Consider the following 9,827-nt stretch of genomic DNA (forward strand, 5'->3'; position numbering starts at 1 on the left):
CCTCCGGATTGCTTTACACGTCGCTAAATGTTGTCGCTTACATCCAAAGCTCATGCATTGTTTATGGGAAATATAGTTAATAAATAATTACAAATCTGCGGTCTCTGCGTTTGACTTGAGAGCGGCCGGAGAGACGGGAAAACACCCAGGAAGGGACCGGGGTTGGGGGGCTGAGCTGGCCCGGGAGCGGATCCCGGAGCGGGGGTCTGGGGTCGGCCGGGCCCGGGCAGGGGGAACCCGGCTGGGGGGCCCGAGGGTGTGACAGCTGAAGGGGTTTCTTCACGTTGTTGAAGAGAGAAAGGACAGATAAAAGACAAGTAAAAGAGAAAAAGAAAGAAAAGTAAAGAGGTGACGGGGGCGGGGGGACTATAAAAAAAGAGGGTGAAACAAACCCCAGGAGGATGCACCGATCCCCGCTCATCCATCTTCATTGTCTCCGTGTGTGCAAAAGCAACTCCAGTATAAGGAAAAGCCACTATCAAAGCCATGGCTTTATTTTATATCCTATAGATCAGGAGGGAGGCAAAGCTTTATTTTCGCCCAGAGACAGATATTTTATTTCTCTCTTACGGTTTTATGTGTGAGAGATGTCAAAAAGGTAAAATAGATTGCTAATGCATAGGCAAAACGAAGCTGTTTTGGCATGCTCTGTGTCAGGAGGTCTCCCAGGGAGAGCAGGCTGGGGATTTAGGACTGATGGGAGACTCGGGGGGATTTCTGCTAAAACATCTCTCTCCATAAATTCAGCCGCGTGGTCAGCTCGATAGGGAGAAAGAGTTTTAAAGGGGAAGAGTTGGAGCGCGGTGGAGCGAAGCGCGGCCCCCCGGTGCCCCGGCCCGGCCCGGCCGGCGGGGCAGGACTTGGGGCGGCTCGGGGGGGTCACAGCGGAGGGGCCGATCGCTTCTCTCCGTGGCGCTGGGGACCTGGGGACCCGCCGGAGCCGCTCCCGGCTCCTCCCGCCCGGCAGAAGCGCCTGTGCGCACCCAGCGCGCTCACAGCTCCGCTCCTTACCCGATTTTAGTTTGTTTTTTTTTCCTTTCTTATTTTTTCCCCCCAAAAACAAGCCCCCCCGACGGTCGGTGTAAACCCCGCGGCTGCGGAGCGACAGCCCCCGGCTGCCTCCGCTGCTCCGCATCCGCCTCCTCACCGAGCCCTCACAGCGGCTTTGCGAGGATCTTTTGCAAAGTTAAAATATATCTCCCCAAGCTGCAACAATTTTCATACTTTTTGACCTCGGGGATTTACTTAGCCCGCTAAGTTCAAGGCTCAGAAGCCCAAGGCTATTACTCATGTAGGCACTCCCACCACCAGCACTTTTCACCACATATTTTATCATTTGACTTCCTGGCTTAAATTCATGTTATGGCAAATAATGGATGGTAATACTTTCCCCCTTCCCCATGTTAATTGTCTTGTCTGACAACCTCTACATTTGAAATGATTTAAAGCAAACAACCGGGAGACAAACCAGCACAAAACATCTGCAGGAACCCTGCAGCTCCAGCTCTTCCCTTGCAAGTTGGTGGCTGGATCCAGGGGCTGGATCCAGGGCCAGCCTCCCCCAAGCATCGCTCAGCTCTTGCTCTGGTCATGGTGGTGCTGAGGAGGCTTCTCCCCAGTGCCCTGCAGCCCCCCCAGCCTCCTCTGGCTTTGCTGCCCAAATTACTGCTCTTCTTTAGGTGGCTGAAATGAGGAAACAAACCAGAGTGCTATTTGCAAATTAAAAAAAGCAAGGTGTAGTTGATTAGCAAATTAATTATTCCAGTACCCCCAGGATTATATTGTTTTTCTAAGTTCTGTGGGCCTGTGTAATTTACTAATTTCACAGTCACTGAACTTCCCTGGGAGTGAGAGTCAATCTCATCCACCTATCTGACACGTCTCTCTGGCTGTGTGCAGAGCCTGTCGGCAGCGTCGGAGGGAAAAAGGGTGTCCAGACCTTTCCCCCTGCTCCTGCCACTGACCTGCTGCATGCTGACTCTGGCCAAATGCTTTGGTTTTTTCTTATTTCTGAGGGTGGACAATACCTTCCTACCCAACAAGAACGTACCTTCCTGCTTAGAAAGGAGTAACTGCACAGACTTCCCTCTGCTGAAGGCTGACACTGGCTTCCCACGTGTGTACAGAAAAAGAGCTGCTGCATTATTTGTCTTTTACAAGCAGCTGGAGAAGAGGGTTCCCAATGTAAGAAGTTTTTTTTTGTCATCAGCTTGTGGTGTCTCACATCACCATCATGCAGAGCGTCTGAGAAAAATAACTGAAATTAAAAAAAAATAGCACCCTCCCAGTAAAATATTGGGATAATGCACCTACACTGGTGGGAAACCAGCACTGCTCTCTGCCTACCTGCTGCAGGGGCAGGAGCAGGAGTAGATCTCAGGTCAGGGTGATAAAACAGCATCACCAGGTACCACAGCACCCCAAACTTCCCTCTCCGCATGTGAAAACAAATCCAGAGCTCCTGGCTGTATTTATATCTGTCTGCTTAGTCCCGACCTCTGATTAATCATCTTCTATACATAGATTCTGTAATTTGATATGACATTACTATATAATATCCTATGTCACGCCCTATTTATATAGGCTTCTATTTTAAGGCTTCTGACAGGCCACAGAGGCTCCGGCCAGTGTGCCCTCTTCTCTCCCTGCTTTATCACATGCCCACAAACAGAGGCAGATGCCTTCATGCTGCTGGAGGTGCCTGCAGCTCAGCACAACATTTTGTCTGCCCGGGCCAGGTGGGCAAGAGCCAGGTAAAAAAAGGCAGAGGCTGCGTGGGAGCTGGTGACTCAGAGTGTTCACACATCCTTCCCTCCCTGACTGGGGTCACTGGCCCGTGCCCGACAGGGCTGGTTAGCACTGCACAGCACTGCACTGCTCTGGCACCTGAGCTGCTCACCGAGCAGCTGGTTTCTGCAGGGTCACCACTGCACTGCCATCAATCTGGGGCATTGCAGTAAGGAGATGTGGTCAAATGTTATTTTATTTAAAAAATGCACGTATAAAACCTTGGTTCCCTTCCCCTTCTTTGTACAGCAGTGAGTGACAGTCTGTGTCTGGCTGTACACACGTACAGCTCATTTCAACACTTCAGCAAGGAGATGGCACGCACAGCCACAAGTCCATTACTCTGAAATGCATCAATATACCATTTCCAAGATATAAACCCCAGATAATTTTGTTCTAGAATGTGAAATTTCACAAGTTTCAAATAATTTTTCCAGGAGAAGCTGGGGATAGAGCTCAGTCCCCACCAGGGTCCCACCCGATAGGGCTGTCCTGTCCAACGGTGCTCTCTTGTGCCCTCCTGTGCTCCAGGGCAGGTCCCTCACATGGGGCAGAGCTGCACACCAGCATTACCAAGGACCAATTCTCCATGCTTAAAAGTTGACTTTAAAAAACTGCATATAGTTCTATGAAATCACTCCTCAACATGGTTGTCTCCAGCTGCACCTGGAGATCCCTGCCAGAACTGAAGTCTTGGTGAGGTATGGGGCAGGGAGAAGCTCATTGAGGGTCACCCAGATGATCTGCACAACCAAAATCTCCCAACTCTCACACAGATGCACTGCACCCTTTGGATTCCATCACCCCTCAGCTCCATTCCTTATTGTGTTGCCTGTGGATGTGGACCCCCCTTTCATCCAGACCCCATTTGCATTGCCCTTCCCAGGGCTGCTGTCGAGGGTTGAATGAGGCTCCAGAGTTGCGCATCACCACTCCCCTCCTTACTGATGGCCTGTCATAACTTGTCAGTGAGTTTATCACTCACGAGTTACCAGGCGCTGAGAACTTTCATCAGCCCCAGTCCCTGTGTGCTCTTCTCACCTCTCTGTATCCACAGGTGAAGGTGGCTCCAGGGAACAGAGGCTGGTGCACCCAACCCCGACTCAGCGCCACCACAAAGGCACAGGAGCTGGTTCTGCCTACCAACAAGTAAACCTTGGTACAAATGGAGAGTCCCTGTTTACCTACACTTCCTTTGGGAGCAGCCCCAAACCCCAGTGGAGAGTTTTACAAAGCCTTTCTCTCCTGACTGTGAAATGACATGATTTTCACTGCTAACAATTGCTGAAGGAGCTGTTCCGTGCTCATCTGCCTCGTGCTGGGAGCGCCATGTCATGTGCGTATAAAAACAGAAACTTCCTGAGATGTCGGGACTCAGAAACTCAGAATTCCCTACCAATGTTTTTTTTTCAGTTGATAACATAAAATCTCCATTGCTGTAATTAGTTAATATTTGTAAAGCCTGTAAGATTCCAGAATAAATGTCTGAAAGCAACTCAGATGGCTATTAGAGAAATGTGTTAATAATAATGAGGATGGCTGGTGAGAAGGCATCACTCCTAATGATGTATGATTTATTTCCTTAAGGGTGTGCTAATAAACAAAACTAGTTTTTAAAATCTGGCATATTTATTCTACATATGCTCTTGGATCAAATAAGTTACCCTAACTACAGCAGGGTCTTCTCTCTTCTCCCCTCTGAAATTTCTCATTAACTCTCTGGCTGCTGATTACAAGGAAAAGTGCATCTTCCCATCTAGCACCCAAGCTATTAAACCTGGGTCTTGGGCTACTAGCCTGCCTGCTGCCAGCCAGAGGGACCTCCCCAAGGGTCCTTTCCCTGCTGTGAAGGACCTTGGGTGTCTGTCCTCATCCCAACCTGAGCTTTGCAGGGAGATCCTAGATGGATCCCTGAGTCCCAGACCAACTTAAACCCCACCACATTTTGTCTCTAGGCTGACATGACTTCTCTTGCAAAACCAGAGGAGCTCCTCCATGGCTCATGAAGGAAAGTGTTTCCTTTCCCTTGGTGCGGTCAGCCCATGGTGCTGTGATAGGTGAAGCGCAGCAGGTGAGCAGAGCCAGGCTCTGTGGGTGCTGAGGGAGCTCTGTGGGTGCTGTGGGAGCTCTGTGGGTGCTGAGGGAGCTCTGTGGGTGCTGAGTGAGCTCTGTGGGTGCCTGCCGTGCCCTGCTCATCATCTGCTCCCTGCTCTTCCCTCGCATGGCTTTACACGGAATCAATAAAGTGGTAACTCAAAACAAATCTCTTCTGCAAACCTGCAGGAGATGTGTCCCTGGCAGAAGGAAGCACATGAAGCAGTTCTCTCCCCGCCTCTGTCACAGCCTGGCTGAGCAAACCCACGGGGCAGAGTTGTCTGGTGCTGCAGGATTGCTCCAAGCTTTGAGAAATGGTTTAGGACTGTGTGTGCTCTGGGAATACCACTTCCTACTGTCACTTTTAAAACCTCAGACTGGTATTCTACAGGGCTGGTTCTTTACATGGGAGGGAAATGCCATTTCCAAATACTGATAGGGTCTTCAGTTCCCTGTTTGAATCCAGGTACTTTCATACCTAAGATTCTGACTTGTTTAGCTTTATAAAGGACCATGGAAAACCTTCTCCATACCTCCAGTGTATGCACGACCACGAAGGGCTGTGCCAGCAGGCAGGGTGGAAACACTTAAAACAAGTCACCAGACAGGGACAGTCATGTTTGGGGACCTGATGCCATCCAGGACAGCAGGGTGGGACCTGGGTTAACTTGCTGCAGAGCCCTGGGAGGCCAGTGGCCATTGCTTTCACTCTCCAGAGGAAAAGCAAGTGGAGGTAGGCACCAATAAAAGATCCTGAATCTTCAGTTTTGGGTGGAAATCCCTGCTTCGGACACCCCGGGGTCGTGCTGGGGCAGCTGGACATGCCTGTGGAGCCAGGCTGCTGCCCGCCTAACGTGCCATTATCAACTCTGAGTGTTTCAAATTTAGAAAGAAAGGAGAGGAAAAATGTTTTAAAACAGCAGTTTGAGAATTAGCAGAAAATACCCTTTTCCTTGGAGGAAAAGGATATTTCTTCTCTGCTAATTCTCTCTGCCAAGCTTCAGCTTGGGCCAGGAAAGGGGCCAGGCAGGTCCCCCGAGGGGCTGTCACCTGCAGCAGCCTTTAGAGCCCAGGGTGAGAGACAGGGAAAGTTGCTGCTGCTTGCCCCATGCATCTTGAAAATACATATTTTTCTTATTACTACTACAGTCAGAAAATCCATCTTTGGGGGTGCCCAGGCTGGATCTGTCCAGGCTGTGGAGTGTCCAGGCAGGGACCCCCAGGCTCAGAGGACACATTATTTATCACACTAACACTACAGCAGCAGTGACAACACACAACAACATCTGAAACCCAATTCCAACATGCAAACAGGAGGAGAAGGAAATGTGCGGGTCCAGGGAAGAGAAGGGCAAGAATCATCTTCTACAGGGAAAACCAAGGCTGGCTGTGAGGCTTCTTGCAGTGGAGGACAAAATGTGACGGGTAAGACTATCACACCTCTGGTCTGACAGTGCAGCACACACAGCACAGGAGTGATGAAAGATTAAAATAAATAATAAACACTTCAAATAAAGAAACTCAAAGACAAAGAATAAAAACAATCTGCAACAGGAAGCCATTTGAAAACCTGTGCATCTTTTCCTGCACTTATTTGTTGCTGATTTTTTTCTTTTTTGCATCTGAAAAAATCAACCAAACTCCAGAGTTTTATGTGAAAACAAAAAACAGTTAAAACACCTCTGAAATGGTCATATAACCAAAATACATGTATTAGATGTTAGACCTTCTATCAGAGAGCTCAGCTGGATATATATATATATTAAAATCTGCAAAATATAATTAAATTGGTATTATTAAAAAAAATAATATGAAAATGATAGCCCAGTCCAAACCCTTATAAGGATATTTCAGACATGCTGAGGTTCCTTTTCCATAAATGTTAAGCAGACATCTGTAAACATAATTGGAATTTACTGCACACGTGAATAACTGCATATAAATTAGCCTGTATCATTGGAGTTTAAGAAAGGGCTGCAGGTCCCCCCACCTTGTTGATAAGACACCGGTGTTCCCAGCACATCCCAGCTCAGTTCCAAATGTCAATTTTCTACTTTTTTTTTTTTTTTTTTCATAACTGTTGCCTTGTTACATTTATCACAAAGCCTCTACAGATGAGCCATTCTGCTGAATTTTGTACAGTTCTAGGTTTGTTTACCAGGCTGATAGTTATTCTTTTGGAAAATGCAGAGTGGTATTGCCAGGGATTGCTTAATATTAACGACGGAGACCTGAGCATCTGAGGAAGCTGAACGAGCACAACTTCATTTCAACACTCCTCATTTTTTTCCTTATTTCCCCCCCCCCCCCTTTCTTTCCTTGTCTTTACCTTCTCTTTTGTTAAGGGCAGAACCTCACAAGCCCTCCAGCCCTTACCCTACAGCGACCTGAGGCCAGGTCCCCATCTAGTCAATGGAAAAACTTTCAACTTCCACGGCTCAGGATCAAGCTTTTAAGAACCCACTTAACTTTATGCATGAGGGCTGAGAAGTACTAGTTAAGTTGCAGTGAGTCTGCACCAGGAAGGTTCCTGGAAGGAGCCTCCTCCTCATTTCCTTCTCCATCCTCCTGTTCCCATCCAGGTTCAGTGAAAAGTCAGGAATCCCTTACCCCAGAGCCCTGGAGAGGGCAGGAGGGGCTCAGGCAGCCACACTGGCTGTGTCCAGCATGAAAAGAGGTGTCCAGATCCTGGCAATGCAGCTAAACCAAGGATTACCTCGAGTTTGTATCAAGTCAGGCAGAAGCAGGATTTACATGGAGCCACCTCATGGAAAAGCATCATTTTATGCACATTTAGTGGAAACAAAGGGTTGAGGACACTTTCAGGGACATGCCAGCACCCAGCTTCTATCAGCTTGGCTTTTGAAGGTGAGTTTAAAGGAGCAAATTCAATAAATCCTACCAGTTTTAAGCAAAAATTATCCTGAAAGCACCTCTTGGCACACAGACCTACATGTTCCCAGGGCCATGTGGCTGGGTGGAGAGAGGTGAACCCAGGAGGAGGAATTGCTCCCACTCCAGGAGAAACAACTGGACCAGGCTGTGCCCCTGATTCCAAATCTGATGAATTCCAGGTAAACTTAAACACAAGTGTGTCTGCATCAGGCACTCCAGGTTGGTGGGGCCAGGTTTGGTGGAGCTGGATGGATGCCACATGCTGATAGCCATGGCTGAGGGGAAACGCCAGCGGTAGGTGATGCCACCGGATGAAATTCCACACAGAAGAGACACTGCACCAGCAGTTTGCATTTTAAGGACAGACACCCCAATTCAGGGGAGGTCCATCAGTGCTCTGTGAGTCAGCTCCCGTCAGGTGGGCAGGGGACAAACCCCCTGTGGCAGGGGAGGGTCCCAGCTGCAGCCTCCCAGCCCCCGGTGTCCCCCAGCACCATCACAGACGTTCCCAGTGGTCCTTTCTGATAACAGCATTATCAAGTGTGCCAACAGAGTAACCGGGTGATTTATGTCATTGTCACTCTTCAAAGGCGCATTTGTTTGCCATCCATCTCTCGCCCTCAGCTTGCCATAAGCTCTTGATTGTTTGGAGGGGGCCAGGGCTGTGACCCCCCCCGGGGGAAGCCACCCCTGCTGCTGTTCTCACCTTGACTCCGGAGTCGGTCAGGCATCGGCAGCGTGAGGATCCCTGTGGCTTTCCAAGGGATACTCGGCAGAAACGTGTGACTGGGGAGGGCTGACCTGAATTTAACCTTTCTCTGTGCCCCCCGTTTGGTGGGGAGGGGAGGGATGCAGCAGCCTGACCAGGGCTGGTGACAAACTTCCAGCAGTTCCTGGCCTGAGGGAGATGCCAGGGGGGGAAGACCCACAAGCCCATCCCACAGAGCTGCCCCACAGCTCAGGGGGGCTTTGGTCCACACTATGACCTTTTAATAATGAAGGTGTGGTACCTCACTGCTCTTTAGGGAAAAAGGGAAGGATCAACAAAGCACAAATTAGCAAAAATGAAACAAAAAGCTTATTTCCTTGTTGTTTTTTTCTGTAAGTAAAAAAAATTATGGATTTTTAGTCCAAACTCACCCCCAATCTGGCCCCCAATCTCACCAGTCATGATTTTTAATGGTGCCAGACCCAAATAAGCAAGGAAAGGCTCCATCAGTGCCATTCAGGCAAGGATCTCAGATGGTGGAAACCATAAACCAGCCCAGACCCAAGGAGCTGTGGCCCCCAGGGACACTGCCCAGGTCACTGTGCCTGAGGTGCTGGCAGCACTTCCACCAGTGATGTGCCAAAGTGGATGGAAGTGACGGGGAGGAGGAGGAAGGGTGTTTGCACCATGACTAGGAGACAGCACGGGGGACCCTGCCCCACGCCTGCCTGCCTGCACAGGCAGCACCTCCTCCCTGCCTGCATCTTGCACCAGTCCCTGTACAGGGGTTGTCACCACTTGTGATCACCACCAAGCCTCCCTGGCCACCCTCCTATGGCACAGTGATCACTCTGTATCTCAAAATTATTGACTAAGGACTTTTTTTCCAGGCCAGTCCAATTACTTTCAAACACACCTCTTTGGTTTTAGTGTCAAAGAGACTTTTTCTCAAGTTGTTTTCACTTAAAAAAACCCCAAAAAGCTCCTGGAGCACCAGACAGAATAATAAGCAGACTCAGTATTTAGTCATAGAGTTACCTGAAATTTCTCTGAGGAAAAATATTTTTTCACTGAAAAATACTGGAAAAAATATGTATGAAAGTTTTTCCTTGGCATTTTCTTGGTTTAGAGGAAACAGGAGAGCAATTTTTCCCCATCACTTTCATAGTTTGTTATTTTTTTTCTGTCTCTCTCCTCATCCCCAAGAGTTTCCTCTAGTATGGCCAGTCACACAAGGAGAGAAAAAGAAGAGTGATGAAGAAGGCAACACCTTAATTATTGTGTTTTCTTAGGTAGCTGCTGCCGATCTGGATTGGGTATCCACTCCCCAAATTTACAGCAG

The sequence above is a fragment of the Chaetura pelagica genome, unplaced genomic scaffold (assembly GCF_000747805.2).
Source record: "Chaetura pelagica isolate M959 unplaced genomic scaffold, ChaPel_1.0 scaffold72, whole genome shotgun sequence".
Taxonomy (NCBI): Eukaryota; Metazoa; Chordata; class Aves; order Apodiformes; family Apodidae; genus Chaetura; species Chaetura pelagica.